The 23,089-nt window shown below is 38.8% G+C and overlaps 1 long non-coding RNA gene across 1 annotated transcript; it reads left to right on the top strand.

Moving 5' to 3' along the window:
• Positions 1 to 4,575: 4,575 nt before the first annotated feature.
• On the top strand, positions 4,576 to 6,633 carry LOC130606306 (uncharacterized). The gene is made up of 3 exons (XR_008973942.1): positions 4,576 to 4,605; positions 5,602 to 5,768; positions 6,473 to 6,633. It is a non-coding gene; the product is annotated as an uncharacterized LOC130606306 (long non-coding RNA).
• The last annotated feature ends 16,456 nt before the right edge of the window (positions 6,634 to 23,089 follow it).

Here is a 23,089-nt window from a genome sequence, read left to right as displayed (position 1 = left end):
TGGGCGGTTCCATTGGCCGGTGGGGCGGGGGAGCGCCGGGCAGGGCTGTACCACCGCCCGCAGGGGCGGTTCCAGGGGGTGAGGCCGCCTGAGGCGTGGCGGGGAGCGGGAGGTGGCTGAGAAAGCGTTCTGCTCGGCCGTAGTCCCTGCTGTGTGGTCTCGGCGTGGGGCCCTTCTACCCTGCGAGAGGGGCTGAGAGTCCGGCCCCCACCGGCGTTGGGTGCCTTGTAAGGGAATCGTCCCCTTAGGAGCGGGACGGGGCTAGGGCAGCGCAGGGTTTGCTGCTGTTGATGCTCGCCGGTCAACTGCGTGTTCCCCCATGGAAAGAGAGCCAAGGGAAACGATCCCAACCCCGGCCCAGAACTATTCCATTAACTTCCTTTTCATGTGCCTCTTTACTTGCACAGAGCTCGAGTGTAGTCCTGCACGTCCACATCAGATCCAGGGCTTGTTTTGTTGCTTCACTGTAGTGTTCTTTAGTATCAAGCCCCTAAGAACATGCAGTGCTCCCAGCTCTTTCCCCAGCATGCATATACTGAGGTGTTTGGAGTAGAAAAGAAAGATCTTGTTGCCTTGTACCTGAGATCATCCAGTCCAACCTCCTGCCCAAGGCCAGGTCAGCTGAGCTACTGCATGACCCCTGGCTCGACTTGTGAGCGCAGCCAGCTTGAAACAAAGTACATTTCACAGAATATCATAGATAAAACAGCCTGTACATGAGATAAAGTGAGATAAAATGCCATGAATCTCAGCAAAGTCTCAGTCAAAACATCTCAAAGACACAACGGTCTACACAAGGCAGACCTGTTAAACTGAGGTTAATCTTCCCCAGTGAGTCCTTCGGATGTTTTGATTCTGTAGGGTATCAAGGGTTTCTGCCCCCAGAATGTGCTCAAAAAAAAGCAGAATTTTATAGTACAGGAGATGATTTAGCATTAGAGTACAAAGACTTTAGGTCAGACTCAGATATTGCTACAGTTGGTAAATAAAAAGTTTTCTTGTATAATACTTGATGGAAAAGTGTATCAAATTCATTTTTTTATTGGATGTGTTGGATTTTCTTCTTCACAGGGATCTTTGCTAATGGTGAATAAACCATAAGAAATGATGTAAAATGAAGTAGATAACGCTCAATTAAACTGACTTCAACAGTTTTTTAACATTTTCTGGTTGGTAATCATGTACTCTAGCAAAGTATGGTATAAAATTCTTTCTTAAAGAAACCCTGAACAACATTAACTTTTAGAACTTAATCAGACCTCTGAGACATCTTTAGTGTGAGGGTGGTGAGGCACTGGTACAGAGAAGCTGTGGCTGCCCCATCCCTGGCAGTGTTCAAGGCTAGGTTGGACGGGGCTTGCGGTAACCTGGTCTAGTGGAAGGTATCCCTGCCTCCCATGGCAGGGGTTGGAACTGGATGAGCTTTAAGCTCCGTTGCATTCCAAACCATTCTGTGATTCTGTGATTTTATTTGGCCATCTTCATTGTGCTGCTGCTTTGGAGAATGGCTGGGCATCTGAGACTTACTTCTCTGCCACCAGCCGTTTGCCTACCTGGGTGGTTCATGTACACGCTCCACTTTCTGTTCTCTTGTGCAGACTGGTACCATAGGATAAGAGTTTTTAAAAAACAGTTTAGCTCACATATGGGAGCTTAGTCTTGTTTTAGGGCTCCTGGCATCTTCTGTGACAATGTGAGAGGTAGTAATTTTGACTGCTGCTGAATGGAGTTAAGCAAGAGGAAAATAAATAAGCTTAGGGATAGTTTTCTGGCTTGGAAATAAAGGATAAAAATAACATTTGAATATTGGCAAGTGAAAGGGTGCCGATTAAGGGATAAGAAAGCAGTAAGCAGAGATTGTAGTCGACAGAAATGTGATAATGAGAGACGTAGATGTTATGAAGATGAAGACACTAGGATACCCCAACTTTGCATGGATTTTGTTTCACTTAATCACGCGCCTGGCACACACGTTTTCATACCTCTGACTAGGAGTGTCTGCTACGGTTCTATCTCTGCCCTCTTACCCTTTTAACACTGTCACTATGCCTGAAGTGTAAAGGGTGAAGTAGGCTGGAGCTCCTTTTATCTGTCTACTGTCTGCTTTTTGACACATTTAGCTAGTCTGAAATACAGATTTCATTCTGGTTTTAGTCCTTTTTTTTTTTTCTTTCCTTAATTAGGGACTTTTCTGCTACCTTTTTGCTATTACAAACACATGGATAAGGTGTATCTGTTTGTACATGGATGACATTACCAAAACCAGGGTTACTCCTGAAGATCTGCTTGCATATATTTTTTCTGACATGCACGTTCCTTGTGTTGAAATTTGCAGCCAATTTCTGTTGATATCTTAATTTTAAAGGTGTAGAAGAAATAGTTATTTCAGGTTACATGGGCTTTTCCAATATTCTTTCCTTATTCTGTCTTCTTTGAAATAATAAAAGGTATTTTCAACCATATTCAGTGATGTGAGTTGTTTCGTTCTACTTCTAGAATAACAGCCCAGGGGATAAATTATTGTATTCTAGAGTCACTTCATAACAATGGAAGCTCTCAGGAACATGGAAAACAGTGCCCGATATGGTTGAAGAATGATTGCACTAACTAGTGTAGCCAGGAAGCTTTTAATACTCAGAAGAAACATTGTCTGAGCTTTTAATACTCAGAAGAAACATTGTCTGTGCTGTGCTTTACAGGTACTCTCTTATATGATGTTTAGTTGTAGAGCAGGGGAGACCTGAATCTCTATCCGGAGCTAGTAAAGATCTTTACATGATGCCTTAATGTATTTTCTTACAAATTAAAATATTCTACTACATAGAAAAGAAGCTGTAGTTAAATATAATCTGCATTTAGGCAGTACACCATCTATTAGTTTTATTCCAAAATGTCAGAAATGTGTTTGCTCTAACCCATTGATTAGACTTGCTTCACAGCAGTGTGGTTATATGAAATTGCGTATTTCATCCCTATAGTTAGAACTGTATAATTTTCACTTATCCAACAAGTTGGGAGATTGCTCAGAAGCTGTGCGAGTTTTTTGCCTCTTCAGTCCTGAGAGAGGATTGTTTTAAGAGATTTTGTTTGCTTGTTTTAACAAAAAATAGCTGTTGTTTGGTATGACCTCCTTTTGGCTCCCCATCACCTGCTCTTGGGCTCAATTTTCTCTTAGGTTATGTTTAGTTATTACTGCATGTGCTTAATAGATAGAATTCTCATGTTTGATGTGGAACATATAGTGGTTTGTGGGCATAATAGCCACCCTCCAGCCTTCTATTTTGCTGGTTTTCAGATATTAATTTAAATTATCTGATTCAGCCACTTTTTTGCTCTCATTTTTAACGAGACACAGTATGCAAAATCATGTATGAGAAATTGAGTGTAATCGTTATGAAAGAAAGGAAAGTGGGCAGGAATTTTAATTTCTATGTATCTTTGGAAAAGTAAATAGACCAAGGTAAAGTACTTTCTGAATAAAGCACATAACTATATACATAATTATAGCTCAATGCCTAAACTAAGGTAAAATTTTATCTAATTCATTTATTGTGCTAAGAAAACAAAATGCTCCCAGGATTCAATGCAAGGTACCTTCTTCCATACCACTGCTTCACTTTTTAAATTATTTATATATTGCTGTTCCGCCTTTAGCCAGCTTCTTGACTTTTTTACAGTTCTAGCAACCCCCATTTCTTTTCCAGATAGACTAGGGGCTTCCCATCTGTGTTGTGGTCCCATGGGCACCATATGTAGATTATTACCAACCGCAGGAATCTCTGTTACACTATCTGAAATTTAAACAAATGAAAAAACCAGTAAGTAGACATCAAAGCAAATAGAAATTCACCACACCAGCACCTATAGTGCTTGTTAACATGGATTTAAGTAACTATTGTCAGTGCTTTGGGGGATTCTGAGGTGTATATTGTGCGAGGATGGGGCTGTTGGGAGGGAGACACATGCCGTATAAGCCAGTGAGTGCCATGCATGACCTAGTGCCCAGTGCTGCCCTGAAATACACAGTGAGGATTCTGTTAATGTTAATGAAGGCAGTGCTAATTACACTAATATGGGAGGAGAATCAGCTTTGTGTACCCATACAGTGTAATTCAGAGGTCCTTGAAAGTGGACTGCGTGTATTTTGCTAGGAGAAGGCTCAGCAAGGGGGCAGAGGGGAATTTGACATTTAATTCATATTGTATTAACCTTTCCAAAAGATCAGGTTTCTAACAAGTTGTGTGAGTCTGTTGATGATTTCAGTGTTCTAAACACTGTAGATAAGTCATCTCCTAAAATATGATAGAGCAAATGTTCTTGAAGGCAGATTTCTTTTTGTGAGGTCTGCATGTTTTTGAAAATTATCTTGTTAAATTTAATTCTCAATAGTTACAGCAAAGAAAATACATAATCTACTGTCTGTTCTAACCCTGAGCTGCAAATGAATTAGAATACCTATAGCAGAAATGAATTATACATAAAATAAACCACGAAAAAACAGGCAAATGTAATATTATGAAATACGCACCTCTTTGGTATGTTGTCTGTGCAGTTATATTGTTCTTTGTTCCTTTGTAAGTATGGAGAAGTTGAAATTATTTCACAGTAAGTACAAAACAGCACTGTAAACCACTAAGTGTGTTTGTAGGTGTTATTGCATATGAGTAATAATTAGATATACATAAATATATATATTCATGTGCAGCTGTTAAATCAGCAAAACTTACAAATTGAGGTATCATTCTACTTGTGTAAAGCTTTATTAAATCTTTATGTAGTGACTGTTTCAATTTCAAATTATAGGAAGTAAACATCAGTGTATATGCAAAAATGCCCGTCAGTATAATGTTTAATCTTATGATGCTTGGTCATCATAAGTTGGTGTCTTTTTAAAAATGCATTTAAGCTAGACATCTTTATTCAAGATCTGTAGAAGTACAGTGATTTAAACAGCTACCAATGATGTTATATTGAGACATTCATGAAAATTACTGCGGGAATGTACCATTTCCTCTCACATGAACACAAAGTAACTGTAATGAAATACTACAACTTTTAGATGTCTCACACATACTCTGAAAGGCACCTTTTATGAATAGGTACCTCAAATAGTCTGTTTTCTTTTACTGCGTTTAAAAATCACATATGAACATTACTTACTGTGATAGATTCTATAATGTATTAATACAAGTGGTTTTTCATTCCTAGTTATAAATATACTACAAATACAGTAACCATTTTGCTGACAAAGCTTATCAACAAAGAATAGGACTGATTGCTTATGGAGAGTTGGAGATTTTTTCAGTAATTGCAAATTTAAAATAAATTGCTGTCAAAGTCTATTGGTTTTATGGATCAGATTATGACCATGTTATCCAATAAACAGGTTTTTTTCTTGCAAATGAAAAGTACATGATATTTACATGTAAATGAAAAATATTTTTTTAATACATGATCCTTTTATTCTTGCAAACAGTTTATGGTCATGGCAGTAGTCTTTCCCTTTTAGAATGTTGAATAACTGTGAGTACTCATCAATAAATACCAAGTAAAATAACTTTGAAATACATATCAAAGTGGGTTTTTCCTTCTCTTCACCAGGCATGATGGCAAAAAGTCTTAATACCAGACCTTGGGACTCTTATTGCTATGACTCTGTAGGATTTTCTTGATTACAAAAGACAGAGAAGAAACAAAGTCTTGAAGCTGCCTGTATAAAGCTGCCTAAATCCTGTCAGTGATTGCTATGGAGCAGCAACATGAAGCAGGTTTGAAGGAAGGCCTTTGCCATGATTTTATGTTTACATGTATGCTGAATCTTCAGTGTTCCTGTTCATTCTCAGCTACACAAGGTCCAGATTCAGTCCAGAGTTACACTAAACATCTGTGCTTGCTTTTACTCTTAGCTTGTCCTTAGCTTCAAATTCTGTTGCTTCTGAGGAAGGGCTTGTGTGCCCTGAAGATTGTGGGTTTTTTTCTTATCTACACCAGCTGACCTAAATAGACCAACAAACCTTAGATTTAAGCAGCTTATTAGAAGCCACATAGTTCATGGTTCAAATTCTGGATAGACCAAAGTCACTGGAAATGCTACAATTGCTATTACTTTGCCCTTACTGTACCTCAGTACAGCCAGAATTTCTCTTTTGGAACTGCTGAAGTGCTTCAAGTTATACATGTGTTTAAGTGCATTCCTGATCTACAGCCAGCGTGCTCAGCATCTGTCAAAATTCTTACAAAGTTAGACAGATCATGGTGACACACTGGGGTGCAAAAACTTTGATTTTATTGGGTAAGTTAGAAAAGTCATTATAACCTTTTTGTCTAAAGCCTGATACTAAATTACTTGGGAGGAAGGTAAAAATACTCGTAGTTTAAGCCTTGAAATAGTAACATCTAAGTTAATTTCTGTTTCCAAATTTTGTGTGTCTATTGACTAATTTTCTCACTACTTTCCCCTTCAATCGACTAGAAAAAGCAGAACACTTCCTGGCATCACAGAGATGTGGATAAATATGCAGGATATTCGCTGAATGCAGCGGCAACATGGGTTGTATTTTGTTGGTTTATATGAAATGAATAATTACTCAGAGAAAAACAGATAGTTTTACTTCAGGAAACAGCAGTTTATAATTCTTCACCTTCCAAATAGGAACAAGTGAACCCAGCACATATCTGGTTATATTCCAATGCGCTTTTGTTTGCCTTGGCATTTGCTTCACTTTTACTTAAATTAGTCCAAGTTGCTTGGGTGGTGTTAATCATTCTGTTGTTTGTCTACATGTTCAGTATCCTTAAAGCTTGTAGTAGTAATGGGCTGATGTTTTTTTTTTCAAGTAGACTGGTTCACTTTCCTCAGTATCGGTGCAAACTACAGAAAATCAATGGTGGCAAGTTATTAATTTTCAGTTTTCATTGTGAATTGAATAACATTATGGTGTTTAGATGAATAATACACTATGTCTAATGGTGCCTGGTATTATAAATTATACTTTGAATATAATCTTCCCTTTGAAAGCTAAGAAATTTTGCCCTGGCGTATGCTCTTGATCTGTTTAAGTCTCACACATAAAAAAAGAAATCACATGTACCTGAGGAGGATTCTGACATTATTTTTCTCTGAATAAAGTTTGTAGAATCAATTGTGTAACAGAATAAAATATTTTTTTTTCTAAAAAATGCAGTGTTAAAATAGGCATAAAATCTATTTGTAAAACAACACAAAAATATTTTTAGTACTATTTTGTCTTTAAAATGTTCTAGTTAGCAATAGAAATAATATGTATTAGATAAATACTGTCAACATTATTAATGCCAAATCCTAGATCCATTGTAAGGAAAGAAGAATGCTGTCATCACTATCTGCAAGACTCAGTTGTAACTTTGGATTACACAGTGTTGAAGAAGGGGGTAAAAGATCTAGAAATAAAAGCCTTGCTGAACAGTATAATTTGTTCTTCTCTCCAATATGCCAAAATAATTCTTCCTTGCTGTCACAAGATCACCTGCTTGAATAATCTGGCAAAGTACTCTACGCAGTTTATTCCGTCATGTTGAGTTTTGGCTAGTATACCTAGGCTTTATTCCCAAGAAAGTAGATGCTGTTTTCAGCTTTTCTCATGAGAGGCATTTGGAAGATGCAGGCGTTTCCTTAACTGAGGCAGAACTATAAAACTGAGTTGTGAACCTTTGCTGCCAAATTTTGAGGAACTGAGATTAAGGAAACTATGTATGGATAAAGCTGTCTAAGGGAACAAAAACAGGAAATGTGTTTAGATGAGAAAAAGCTATCAGGAATTTAAACAGGAAAGGCTGAGTACAGTCTGTTACTGCAGAATGCTAATGCTCTGTAAGGAAGGACCATTGCCTTAATGATTAGACCTTTAACAGAAACTCACTCCAAGGTCAGGGCCTCCTGACCTGCCTCAGCAGTACTAAGTGGTCCACAAGGTACTTCGCTGGTTAAAAAAGCTGAAAATGCAGTTACATACAGGGGAGGCAGAGATCCAGCTATGCCCTAAATTAGCAGGACCAAGTTGCAAACAAGAATTATCATCAGAAAAAGATGTAGGACACTCCAGAGAAAGCAAAGTACTCCAGCTAGGGTCAGAGATACCAGAGGCAAGCTGTGATGTCCAGCCAAGCACCTTGCTCTAGCTGGAGCACAGCAATGCAGTACAGTTGCAGTTGTCAGGAGCTGATCACAGATAGAGGTACAAGAGGGTATGGTGCACACACACAGAATGTGTCATTATCTGCAAGACAGAAAGCCTTGAAGAAAAAGGGAAATATAACCCCCATTTTCAAGAAGGGGAAAATGGATGACCTGGGGAATTACAGACCAGTCAGTCTCACCTCTGTGCCTGGCAAAATCTTGGAGCAGATTCTCCTGGAAGGCATGCTAAGGCACGTGAAAAACAAGGTGCTTGGTGACAACCAGCACGGCTTCACTAAGGGGAAGTCCTGCCTGACCAATTTGGTGGCCTTCTATGATGGGGCTACAGAACTGATGGACAGGGGTAGAGCAGTGGATGTCATCTACCTGGACTTGTGTAAAATGTTCAACATTGTGACACAACATCCTTGTCTCTAAACTGGAGTGACATCAATTTGATGGATGGACCACTCGGTGGATAAAGAACTGGCTGGATGGCCGCACACAAAGAGTTGTGGTCAATGGCTCAATGTCTGGCTGGAGACCAGTAATGAGTGGTGTCCCTCAGGGATCGGAGTTGGGACTGGTCTTGTTCCACATGTTTGTGGGTGACGTGGACAGCGAGATTGAGTGCGCCCTCAGCAAGTTTGCCGATGACACCAAGCTGTGTGGTTCGGTTGATACACTGGAGGGAAGGAATGCCATCCAGAGGGACCTTGACACGCTTGTGAGGTGGGCTGATGCCAACCTCATGAGGTTTAACCATGGCAAGTGCAAGGTCTGACACCTGGGTGGGAGCAATCCCAGGCACAGCTACAGGTTGGGCAGAGAAGAGATTCAGAGCATCCCTGCGAAGAAGGACTTGGGGGTGTTGGTTGATGAGAAAATGAACATGAGCTGGCTTCAGTGTGTGCTCACAGCCCAGAAAGCCAACCGTATCCTGGGCTGCATCAAAAGGAGCGTGACCAGCAGGTCGAAGGAGGTGATCCTGCCCTTCTACTCTGCTCTCGTGAGACCTCACCTGGAGTATTGTGTGCAGTTCTGGTGTCCTCAACATAAAAAGGACATGGAACTGTTGGAACAAGTCCAGAAGAGGGCCACGAGGATGATCAGGGGACTGGAGCACCTCCCATATGAAGACAGGCTGAGAAAGTTGGGGCTGTTCATCCTGGAGAAGAGAAGGCTGTGTGGAGGCCTCATAGCAGCCTTCCAGTATCTGAAGGGGGCCTATAGGGATGCTGGGGATGGACTCTTCACTAGGGACTGTAGTGACAGGACAAGGGGTAACGGGTTAAAACTTAAACAGGGGAAGTTTAGATTGGATATAAGGAGGAACTTCTTTCCTGTGAGGGTGGTGAGGCACTGGAATAGGTTGCCCAGGGAGGTTGTGAATGCTCCATTCCTGGCAGTGTTCATGACCAGGTTGGACGAGGCCTTGGGTGACATGGTTTAGTGTGAGGTGTCCCTGCCCATGTCAGGGGGTTGGAACTAGATGATCTTAAGGTCCTTTCCAACCCTAACAATTCTATGATTCTATGATAGTGTGGTTTATGGTGTGGCTAAAGAGCTGCACTCCCCGTGGGCATGCCAATGAAGGTGGAATGTGGTCAGGTACCTGCTCACCATTCTGATTACTACTAGGAAGCTCAGAGGCTTCAGGGTGCACTGAAACTTGCCAGTAGAGTTATCAGCTACTTTGCAGATGGGTAAGAATTACTGTGCCAATGAAGAGCTGCATTTCACGGATTTCCACTTCCTGAGGGTCACAGCAGTTATCCAGGGAGGCAACTAGGCTGGGCTGCAGCCTGAGGCTCTGGTTTCAGGGCAGACCTGCAAGCAGTGGGCAGTTAGCCTCTTAGGCTGAACTGTTAGACAGAAACCTAATTGATAGTGAGCAAAACAAGACTGCTTTTTTACAAAAATGAAACAACAACCAAAAATACCCAACCAAAACACAAGCAAGAAATCCCCCCAAAACCTTACAACATTCTCCCAAGTTCTAAACTGACCCATCTGGTAGGTTTCTTTCATCTTAAGTAAGACCTCTCTCACATTGATCTACGCTTCCTTTATGCGTTATAGCAAAGTAGGAGTAAGTCGCATGACAGCCCTTGGTTTTGCTAGGCAAAGTTGTTGTAAGTCTGGGCTATATTGTGCTTTTTAATTTCCGGAGATATTTAGATGTATATTTAATTCATGTATAAACAGGAGGTTTCTACAGTGAGTTTCTTCCTACAAAAACAGATCTGGTGTTACTGCATTATCTATTAAACAGTAACAGTAAGATGATATTTAAAAAATATTTTTTAAAAAGTTTTGTGATAATAACACTGTAATACTGCTGCCAAGATATACCCTGTTGTAGCCTGGTCATGCTGCATCAGAATAACAGAAAACAGATACACAATTAACTTCCTTATGAATTTCAAGGTAAGAATAAAATAAATTAAAATCAATATTTTACTGAATTTTATTTTCCAAAAATGAATTTTTTTTTTTTTTTTATGTAAACCTGTAAGATTTTTAATTAAGTATTCCATGAGGTTCAGATTGAAAATGTGGCAATATGCTTTATCCATGATTCAGACCTTAGGGGGATTTAAGAGAAGTGAGCTGGCAGATTTTAAAAATATATATAAAATTCTGTATCTTTATATAGATATGTATATGTCATTTGTGACATTTATGTAAATATTATGTCCAGATTTTCCACCAATGGATGTGATTTGTGGAAGGGTTCTGCAGAAAATAGGGCTCACTTCTGTTCTGTTCAACAATGTGCTTGATCACATTGAATTAATTATCCTATCATATCTGATAAATCTTGCACATGACTCACAGGCCAACAAAACATTAAGTAATGGTGAGGCGGTGAGGCTAGATAGTTATACAGAGTAACCTAGAATCATCGTAATGCTGGGCCCTTAGGGGGAAAAAGAAAAAAAGATGTTTATATAGCTAAACAAAGAATAAGTGTATGAAAAGGCAATTTTATCTCTTCTTGAAGTTTTAATGAGACCAATATTGAAATGCTACTTACAGAGCTAGTGTAGATGCACCAATAAAGAGAAGTTGAAAATCCACAGTCAATGTATAACTCATCATAAAAATGCCCAGGGAGATTTCTCTAATAAAAAGGAGCAGGAACATGAGCGGCAACAGAAGAACCTGGCTGCACTGCATCTTGCAGCAGCTTGGACAGTCTCTTCAGAAGGTGCTGCATATCTGTCTTTTACCAAGATGAAGGCATGGATTCAGAGCAGTCACCTTATGCCAGGCAAAGCACTGAGGAGACAGCTGACTATCTCCAATGACAAGTACATAATTAAAAGGTCAGTGATAGATGGAGAATCAAACTTGACAATCCTTTTTTACATTTCATTAATGTTAGTATACCAATGATAAAATAATTTAGGAATGAATTATAGCAAATCTCTTCTAATTAGAGATTACAGATTGCCTCAATGTGATCTTGCGGAAGATCAACAACCAAAGCTGATTCTCTAAACGGTGTGATTGTCCCTTAGTTAAACTAAAGCTGTGTGACTTGACATGGGTAACTTTGACACAGAATTACATAATTTGAATAAAAGTAACCTTTTAGTTCATTATGAAACCTGATGGAGATACTTGGCATCTTTCATGTTCCTTTGAACTCCTTTTTAGTTCCTTGCTATCCTAATGGCTGCTAGACTTTACAGTTAACAGTTCAAAGCCTGATTTATGTTACCAATTAAAAAATACCTAAAAGCCATTGAAAACAAGAATTGTGGGCACAAAAGTATGCAGTCCAGGTCTGTCCACCAGGTTTACCAAGCCTTTTACTGGATCTGGGTGCTGAATTTTGACTCACAAAGGTTTCAGATCTTGGTGACTGACAGAAAAGAGAAGATCAAAAAATCACTGGTGTAGTTTTATTATTGTGCAGAGTAGTTTGACTCTTCAGTCTCTCGTCTGATATCTAAACAAGATAGTATGTGTAATTGATAAATATGGCAGCGAGAGCTGGGAAGAGAACAAATAGTGCTTTCCAGTTACAGCATCATGGGTTAACATGTGATGTGAATGTGTAACTTGACCGTGGAGATTACAGAAACAAAGGACACTGTGACCAGCACTAATAGTGAGCTGATTTTACATTGGGAATGCCCGCACTGTGCAGTGGTTGGGGGCTGGCAATTTTGGAGCTAGGAGGAACATTTTATGCTTCAAGGAGGACTATAAGGCCATGCTTCAAGGAGGACTATAAGGCCAGGTGTACTGCAGTGCATCACCTAAAATGCAGAAACAGCTCCCCAGCTCAGTTTGAAAGTGTCTGTATGACCTGGACACCCTCTGTCCTGTCTACAGTACAAGAAATAATGAACATTCGTAGCTTGCTATGCCCCATTTAAGGCTGTAATAGAAGAGCAAACAACCTAGATTTCAGGGATGAGGAACAATAAAGGTATGATGGCAGTATTCTCAGGAACAGGTGTTGCACTATTGACTTGTCCCCACCAGCCTAACCTGTCTGAACCTAAATGTTATTTTTCAGACCAAACCTTTTCATTTTGACTTCCTCTTAATATATGTATATATATTGTTTATTCACAAGCATGTTATAGCTTTTAGTGGGTTGAAGCAGGCAGTGGGGTATCTCTCTATTCATACATTTCCGTTTTTTAATAGGATCTATTCAGAGCAAGACAAAACCCTGACTGAATGCTGGGAGAAATTTTGTATCACGGAGTCATTTAAATGTGAACTAGGACATTCTCTGGACAATTACATAAAAATGGCAAATGACCCTCTGTACAATAGTTGCTTTCAACATGATCCAAGGCCGAGACAGGCTTTTGACAGTTACATAATGCAGATGGATCATGATCAGCCAACACAGAAATGTTCAGCATTGTGCAAAATGTGAATCACATTTAACAGATTTGAAACCAAAAGGAGAAAAAAAACAACACAAAAAAACAGACAAAAAAGCCTCAATTTTCAGTATGCTGATCAATTTGTAATTGATAATATTTAAATTTATAAATATTTATTTGTAGTCCAAAAACTAAATGCTAATGGAAAGACTGGAAAAGGCTGAAATAAGGAATCTGGGAGGTCTTCAAGCTTTGACACGCCTATTTGCAAAACCATCTGTGATATATTGTAAATGGTTTATAAATCTACAGATTAGTGATCGTATATGCTATATCCATATGAAATGCATGTGTTTTTATTTAGAAATAGTTTACTGTGCCTCTAAAATAGCTATGCCTCTAAAATATCTATACCTCTAAAATAGCTATAGACTAATTTAGTTACACAACTGAATTCCAGAATTCACAAATCCAAATAATATAGCTTACTACTACTAGTGTCCTGCCACCTCTGCTTTTCTGCAAAAAAATACACTTGCATCAGTAAACACCGCATTGAAGTAGTGTGAATTTTCTCTTCTCCCAGTGGGAGTAAGGTCTTAAACTAAATGGAATTCATAGAATCATAGAATCATGGCATGGTTTGGGTTGAAGGGACCCTAAAGCTCATCCAGTTCCAGCCCCCTGCCGTGGGCAGGGACACCTTCCACTAGACCATGTTGCTTCAAGCCCCATTCAGGCTGGCCTTGAACACTGCCAGGGATGGGGCAGCCACAACTTCTCTGGGCAAACCTGTTCGAGGGCCTCACCACCCTCATAGTAAAGGATTTCTTGCTAATGTCTAATCTAAATCTACCCTCTTTCAATTTAAAGCCATTCCCCCTTGTCCTGTCACTACATGCTCTCATAAAAAGACCCTCTCCAAGGGAATTGTGGCATTTCAGTGTACTTAATTTATACTGTGAAAGCCAAAGGCTTTATAGATCTATGTATCTTTCTATTTAGAAAAAAAATTGCACCTAAAAGCTTTATATATATATATATTGTATATAATACATATAAATATATGTGTTATATATATAAATATATATATATATAAAGCCTAATATCAGTTAGCTGCAGGGAGCTAAAGCACAAGCTTCTTTGCTATCTCCCCAATAATTTTTTCACTGTAGCTTGAGGAGAAATCTACTGATATTAAGCAATAAATCATGGTCTCCCCTTACATTCTCTCTTTTACTTCCTGGATGAGACCAAGAATATTAATTACAACAAAGGAATTATAATATAATTTCAAATAAATTATCTTTTTGTGTTATCCCTTCTTTGAGAGTAGCTGGCCCTAATGCTCCCCAGTATGTATTCCAAAATGCTGTAATGGACAATCACATAAAAATACATCAATGAAGAAACTTTTTTGTAAGTGAGTCTAATAATGGGTTGTTTACAGAAACTGGTGTTGCAGATATCGGTATCTTGATTTTGTGTTGCTAAAGACAATATTTTATTACTGACTCTTGATATTTTTTCCCTCCTAAAGCCTTCTTCTATCCACTAAAATGCTTTATAGTAGTGAAGTGAATTATAAGTTGTGTTGAAAATAATATTTTGATATCTACCCTTAGGTTCCTGCTTTTAATATGTATAAACTGAATTACAGTGGTGAATTTTATCAAGAAGCAGGATTTTTATGATAAATCATAAAAAAGAGGCCTCTATTACATGTCATGTGGTCTTTTCTGCTTCGAGGCTAGCTAGTTCTGGTTACTATTTCTTTTTGCCATAATGCATGCTGTCAATCTATGGATCAAGTATTCAAATGACTGAATCTGAATCTGTGTTTTGACAGAGCTTTTTTTCTAAAGGCTAACTAGGTAGGGAATTATCCCAAAATACTTGCATCTCCCAACACAATAAATATGCAGGGATTTAAGCTTTAACTCTTTCATGCAGCCTTCCTTACTATTAAAGAACATAAATAAGTAGACCTACATCTTTTGTGGAACGTTAGTACTTGAACCAGTACATCATCTCTGTATATCAGTGAGAATTGTGGAATGACAGGTCCATGATAGTAGGAAATGTGTTCATTGTGAAAGTAGTATTGAATCAGTTCATTGCCAAAACATATAAAGAAGCGACAGAACACTCAAGCCCTGGCTGGCAACACATAGTCAAAAGCCTGACAGATTAATCTTTAATCTTATTTAGTATACTTATTGATTAATAAAGACCTTTCCAACTATACTATGCCAAAATCTCATAAAATTGGGTGGAACTTGCATGAGAATAAACTGAAAGATATTTAGAGAAAAATAAGGTTTCCTCCAAACTCTAGTACTTTCCAACATAAAGTATGTAGATATCTTATTTAGACCCTTATCTTGATCCCACTGAATTTATAACAAATATTTAAAGAATTGCAGTGAACTTCAAATAATGCCCTTGCTGCACAGGGTATCTGATAGTGGGCATTATTCACCTCAAGGGAAAGCAGAAGTGCAAGCTTACAAATATTTAAACCTTTTCATTTAGTTTGGGTGAATGAACCTCCTTTGAGAAATACAGTGTTTAGCCTTGAGAAATATAGTATTTAATAACACGATACCCTTTGCTGTGTTTTTCAAAAGGATGCCAGTGAGGGGCTCTTCATCAGGGACTGTAGCGGTAGGACAAGGGGTAATGGGTTTAAACTTAAGCAGGATTAAGTTCAGGTTAGATATCAGGAGGAAGTTCTTTACTGTAAGGGTGGTGAGGCACTGGAATGGGTTGCCCAAGGAAGCTGTGAATGCTCCATCCCTGGCAGTGTTCAAGGCCAGGTTGGACAGAGCCTTGGGTGACATGGTCTAGTGTGAGATGTCCCTGACCATGGCAGTGGGGTTGGAACTGGATGATCTTAAGGTCCTTTTCAACCCAGACCATAATGTGATTCTATGATTCTAGGTATCACAATGCTGCCTGAAATTCACTTTGAGTCATAAACCTCCACCTAAATTTCCTGGGTGTCTTTTTTTACTAGGAAAACATTATACTTCACTGACCTTTTGCGGGACATAGCTTGCTTTTTTCCATATTAAAAGGAAAAAAGAAAAAAAAATAGTTGCATTTATTAGTTTAAGGGTAGTTACATTTATATAACCACTTTTCCTATCAATTTTATGTCTGCCTACCCAGAATCATCCACACTTAATTAATTCTGTAGATAATAATGCAAAATAAAAAAGACCTCATAGCAGCCTTCCAGTATCTGAAGGGGGCCTACAGGGATGCTGGAGAGGGACTCTTCATCAGGGACTGTAGTGATAGGACAGCGGAAAATGGGTTAAAGCTTAAACAGGGGAAGTTTAGATTGGATATAAGGAGGAAATTCTTTACTGTGAGGGTGGTGAGACACTGGAATGGGTTGCCCAGGGAAGCTGTAAATGCTCCATCCCTGGCAGTGTTCAAGGCCAGGTTGGACAGAGCCTTGGGTGACATGGTCTAGTGTGAGGTGTCCCTGCCCATGGCAGGGGATTTGGAACTAGATGATCTTAAGGTCCTTTCCAACCCTAATTGTTCTATGATTCTGTGATTCTATGTATATACTAACTGTTGTTGGCTCTGAAAAGTGAAATTTCTTGATATTAACAATACTGGTCTGTTGTAAAAGGAGCCAAACTGATAGAAAAGACATGGCAATGGCTTGTGGGAGAAAGTATCCTAATCACCTGTAATCTTGGGATTTTAACAAAGTGATTTCCCCCTACATAATGGGAAGCATGATTTGTAAAGGCCTCTTAAGATCTTCAGTGTAAATGTAAAATTGTATGAGGAAAGCAGCCAGTAATAAGTTCATATTGTTAATGATTATAAAATGTGAGCAAAGCCTATGTTAAAGTAAGTAAAGTTAAATGAAAATTTGCAAACGGTTGATGAAACATGAATATAGAAAAAATAATGCACACAGTGATGCTATCCAAGAGTGTCAGAATTGCCATATCTCCTTCTGTTTGCACTCCTGAAAGCATTCAAATGACACCTTGCATGTAAAGCCACAATTACCAAGCCTCTTCTTTTGCTTCTGTGCTGAAGAGAGGGATTGCTATGGAGACAATATATAGCTAATAGCTGGAGGGTAGGTGGAATAAATTCAATAAATAAACAGGTACAGCTGAAAAGAAAGAATGAGGGATGACAACCAAGTCTGACAAAACACTTCTGATTTTATATTGAAACTTTGAAACTTATGTAGAAATCAAATACTGTCACTAAAAGCTGATAAAGCCATGGAATTGATAAAGAAATACATCACGAAATTATGTACTAGTCAAAATGAGAAGCTAACAGACAATCATAGGACCTGTTACTAAACCCTGCTGCTGTTTCTCTGGCTTTGAACTGGGCATTTATATTATGGCACTCTGTGAGCACCAGATTACTAAGAAATCCCTCTAGGTTTCCAGTCTGGGCATTGTGTGAGCACTTACCCTCTCCATTTAGCCAGTTCATTTCTTCCGGTGCTCTTAACATCAGTACAAAGCTGGGCTGGTATGACAAGCCAGCTCTGAGGAATAGAATCAAACAATCTTACAAATCACCTGCTGATTTTAAAAAGCAATTATATGTCTGAGAAAAGTCATTAAATAATTCATAGTATGGTAAGTGACATAGAGTTACATTAATGGAAACACTTAACACTGTTACCATGGTTAGTGTGAAAACCATGCCCAAAAGGACTCAGTGCTGTTGACTGCTGTTATTGATTCCAGAAAAACTCATTAGTTCTGCTTCTCAGCAAGTTATGAAATACTGGAGAAATGCCTGTCATTGTTCTCCTGTCAATTAGAACCAAATATAACAAAAGTATAATCTGTTTTTCGTTACTGTGTCTCTGTTCCATGTGTAGCTCTGGCCCATGGTATATTATTTACTGTTGATCAACAGAAGTATTTTAATGGTGGGAAAGGAAAACTGACTGCAGTTGTTACCTTCCTGTAGTCTTTCTGTGTACCAGGTGTGGCTTCACATCTTTCATTGCAGAGCCAAATCATAAATACTTTTCCTTTAGTGACTTTTCCCTTTGTAATCAGATGGTTTTTAATCATTAACTTGTGTGGGTTTATGCTGCCTTTGCTCAGATTCACAACCTGGTTCTGATTCTGTCACTGACCATGTGTCACATCATGGAAAAAAAAGGGGAGGGTCTTTTTGGTAGGGACGGGGAGGAAGAGGAGGATGGAAAGGCTGAAGGGTTGTTGAGATTTTTTTACTAGAGCCTCAAATTCAACACACCTCTTCTGTTTCAGTTATTCATCCAAATGGTAACTAACTGGCATGATAACTGTTAATTTTTGGTGTTATTTGCAACAAAATGTCCTTTATATTAGCATATAGCCTGAGTTCTCTAAGTTCATTTAAGTTCCTCATTATTCTTCTGTAAAGAGATACAAATCTTTCAATAATTTGCAAATACAGCTGACAGAGCTATCATTAGAAAATTGGGTTCAGCTCATTCTTCTCCCTGTTGTCACCTAGTATCCTCCTAATCAAATGTGCCTGGCAGTGAACTGCAGCAGTTGGAAATTGACATACATTAATTTTTTCTCCTCCTATTGTAGATACAATAACCCGTTACAAAGAAAATAGTGACTGCTGAGGGCAGGAGTATGTTGACATGACTAGATCCAACAAATACTATTTGCCAGAGAAACTCATGAGCTATTCACTTTAATTGCTGTCATAATTGGTGGAAGAGAGCAAGTGGGTGTGCTGGGTTGTGAAGAAAGGAATATGAGAGATCATAACTGAGAAACCTGGACTATTACTGCTAATACATCTTCATTTTAATGCATATAGTATCAAGAGGAGCAACATTACTCAAAGTTTCTTTTATGACATGTTATCGCATAGCAGATGTGAACATGCATTGTACAATGTATGTAGAGAAATATATGAACTCCTCACATTCTCATAGGATAATAAAAGCTTGATGTGCAGAGTTCAGTGAACCCTGATGTGCAGTAGTTTTCTGGCTGTTCTCTGATTCTTCTGACTACCACCATTCTCTGACTGCCACCCGTTGATCTCAGCCTACACTTCCTGCTCTCAGACCTCTACTCCTGGGTTGCCGCCAGATGTTGCAGCAGCACATGCCCTGTTACTTGACCTGTTCTTGGTATAGTAGGTGTCCAGAGAATGCAGCACGGGGCTGGCCACAGGTTAACAGTACTTGAAGGTAGATCAGCTTCCAAACTGTGCTCCCAGCCATCTAGATATTAGATATCTAATCTAAGCAATTTATCTAGTCGGTGTTACCTCCATATAAGCAATGGGAAAGCAAAACTTCTGAAAGATAATTTGTCTCCTATTGTATTCAACCACTAAGGGATTAGATGAGTCACTGATTTATGGGCCCCTCTATACTGATTACAAAAGCCACCTATATGACTAGCCTAGATTACACCACTTTTCAGATGATTAGCGTGTGGAGACAGGAATCCCACCAAATGTGAGTGACAGGGAAACTGATTGAAAAAGTAAAGTACTTCATTGAGGGGAGCTGAACTATGAGACTGCATAGAAGCTAACAGGTAAAACAATAGAAGTAGTAAACCTATAGATCTGCTTATCATTGTAGTAAAGTATTGTAAATGAGTTTGTAGTGTAAAGAAGCTTTGTTACAAAATGCCATTCTATACCCCAGAAGTGGAGACATTACCTCGTGTGTTGAAATTCTTGTGTTTTCACTGACACCCCCATCCCCAAAATTAACTAATGTCACAGTATTTTGTAGTTTTATTTTTGGGCACTGATAGTGTTCTAAAGTATTTTAATGCTGTTGAGTTATGGATACCAATGTCTAGGCACAGTAACTCTGTGATCAAATTATCAACTGTACAAATAAACAGAATTCCACTGGTCCAAGTACATCAATACTGATTTATGCCAACTGTGGTTATAAAGCTATGTATTTTGATGGGAAGCTTTGAGAAAAATAATTCCATAATATAAAAAGTGTAAAGAGAAATCTGAAAGCACAAATAATTCTCTCCATTTAACTGTCCAAGATGAAACACAATTGCATCTTTTCTTCTTTTGTGCATTCTTATTTATAGTACACAGTAAACTATCAAATGGAAACAAATGGCATATTGTGTAGCTTCTAACAGTGGCTGACACTAGTTCAAATAGATGATCTTGACAGTGTGCCCAAAGAAATGTTTCAGCTTTACAATCTAGAAAATGTTGTGTCTCTTCTGTGAACTAAGTGCTTACATCAAACACATCTAGATACAGTTTTTAAACTAAGAACATAATCTTATTTCATTGTGGCTGCATCATTCAAGCTTGTGGCCCCACAGGGAGGAAAAGGAGCTCTTGAAAGGGATAGAAAATCTCACTGCTCATATGAAATAGCATGAAAACTATTCATACAGCTGCATACTCAATCATATACGTACTCAATGCAATATGCACTCAATCCCGTGTTTTCAGCTGTAAGAATGGTATCAGCTGCCAGGGCTCAGAGCAGAAGGTGTGATTTAATCCTGAGACTCCCCAGATAAGGCTCTGTGAACTCATCAGGCCTGCACCATAATTGTGGCAATGTACAGACTGCAGCTGCAGGGTGGCCAGGGATCAGACTTAGGGGTTTTGTATGGATGCATGTGAGCACATAGGCCTGTGATTTTAGGGAATATCAACTCCACAAGCAAACTATAGAAATAAATTCAAGCTGCCTGATGTATCAGCTGTGGATGTCTTAAAGCTTCTATCAGATTTATGTGTTTGTATGAAAGGTGAGAGACGCATCTAATCTGGAACACTACCAACAGTACAATGGAAAGTTCAAGACTGCTAGACTTTCCTTTCTCATGCATTATACTTACAGGTCATCGACTTTCTCTATAAACATTTGGTATGTTCTATATGTTTGGAAGTTCTATAAAAAAACTCATTTGCTCAGAGCAGTCCTAATTAGTACGGAAGTGTGTGAATAGATCAAATGCTTCTGCTGGTTTTCCTCCCAGCTATCGGAGTTAACATTTATTCTTTTGATAATGGTCCCCTTCAGTTACAGGCATGAGGAATCCAAGCATTGCGTTGTATAGGCTGCAGCCCAAAAACCTTCACAAAAGCTATGCGGACAAGGTGTGGCCTGTAGGGTGTGTTGCGTTTACAGTAAACTGACATGATGAGAAAAGGTTCTGTGTGTGACCTTGCTGTTATGGACAAACTGACAGCTGCCATAGCTTGTGTTTTGTCAGAAATGCTGTGCCTGTGATATGTCTAAGCGTAAATCTGATTTAAGGGAACAAATACTAACTCCTGTTGGAATGCTTACTCCAGAATAACTGTGAAATGGTGTAATATCACAAGGTCTGACATTTCAATTTTTGAAAGCATTCAACTGTTTAATAAAGCACTAAGGAACAATGTTTTGTCTTCACATGCAGCATTACATTAGCTATATGCATTTAGTTAAAAACGCATATATCCATTAAAATGATTTGTTGCGATAATTCAGAGTAAGAATCGCTTTCAGACAGCATGGAAGGTCTGTACTAGCTGATGTGCTGTTAGAAGTTGTCCACTATTGTGCTGAAATGTGACACATTATGGCATACACAAGTGCTATACAGCCTAAGGGGAAGCTTTTAGGTGGCTGGGACTAGTTATTCCTGGGTCTCAGCTCAGCTGCTTACTGGATTTTTGACTTCAGGATTCATTCTTACTCTCCCTGACCAGCTCTGCACTAATTGGTTTGCTGAAGCTGCTTACGGCTAATCTGAGCCTGGCAGCTGCAGTTTTAGCAGGAGTTGGAATCTTGTCACTTCTGATGCTCCAGTAGCCACTGGCAGTTAAACCATCCCTGGGTTCTGCAGACCTGCTCTGACAGAGGGCTAAACCTCAGACAGCTCCTACAGAAATCACCTAGTGATAAGCATGATGCATTATATCAGACAGTGATGTGCTCAAAGTGTATAACAGCCACTGTTTCCTGTTATGACTTCAGTGCAATATTCATGTTCTGGCGCCAAGAGGTCAGCTGATAAGTAAGAGTAAACCCCACATCTTCAGTCTCCAGCCTTTATAAAGATACAGCCTGACTGGCATTAGAAGAAATAGAAAAAATGTCAGGATAAGTCATAAGGAAGGTCAATATTTTGTTTAATTCACATTTTTATATTCTAAGCATTTAAAAAAATAATCTTTTATTCAGTATGCCCATTCAAGGGAGAATAGACTCTCCTTTAGCATGTCCTAGTTAAGAGGGCTTCGTACTGGACTACAAATGTGACTTTTAATCCTAGTTATGTGCAATAATATTGACTGATTTAGCTCTGCATCTGTCAGTGCAGCCTATTGCACCCTCATTCTCTTGATTTTCTGTAATGTGTGTACTCCATAAATAACATCAGTTCCTCTGTTCCTGGGACACAGCCTCATGGGGGCTAGTTAAGTTTTATCAATGTTTGGGTTGTTTTACAGTTTGTTTCAGAAATATACTGGCAAGTGTGACAGATAGACTGCAAATAAATTACCTACCATGCCACAATCATGTAGACTCTCTTGGTCTTCTTGCAAATAATTTTGGATTTATACTGAATTTGAACTATGGACTCCATAACATTGCTTGTATTTCTGTGGAAATGATGTGTATTTATCAAATCAAAAACTGAATGTCACTCCTCTGTATTCTGTCCTCTTATTTTTCCTCACAAGAAGACCAAATATGGGTCTTGCTTCTCTTCTGTATAAATGTGTATTTAAGATTTGGAACCAAATTCAGAAGTATAAGAAAAAGAAACAAACGAGCACCAAACCAGAAATAAATTATTGAGTGTTACCTTTGGATTCATTAATGTTTTGTTCAAAAGGGTCTGTGAATAAGGCTTTACCTCAGATTAAAATGGGGACAGTGTATCATACCTGCTGGTCAATAACAAAACATACAGCCTTAGTCCAGTATATGGGCCCCACTCCAAAACAGCAACTGTATTCTACTGTAAATAGAAAGTTAATTTCCCCCTGAAGGCTATACTTATGGGATCAAATATTAATTAGAAAGCTCATTACAAGAGATTCATACTAT

This window comes from Pezoporus wallicus, unplaced genomic scaffold (genome assembly GCF_028554395.1).
Source record: "Pezoporus wallicus isolate ANWC-B61680 ecotype Strahan unplaced genomic scaffold, APGP_CSIRO_Pwel_v1 contig_3058, whole genome shotgun sequence".
Classification (NCBI taxonomy): Eukaryota; Metazoa; Chordata; class Aves; order Psittaciformes; family Psittacidae; genus Pezoporus; species Pezoporus wallicus.
The sequence above is the reverse complement of the archived record's forward strand: the minus strand, read 5'-3'. Positions and strand labels throughout refer to the sequence as shown.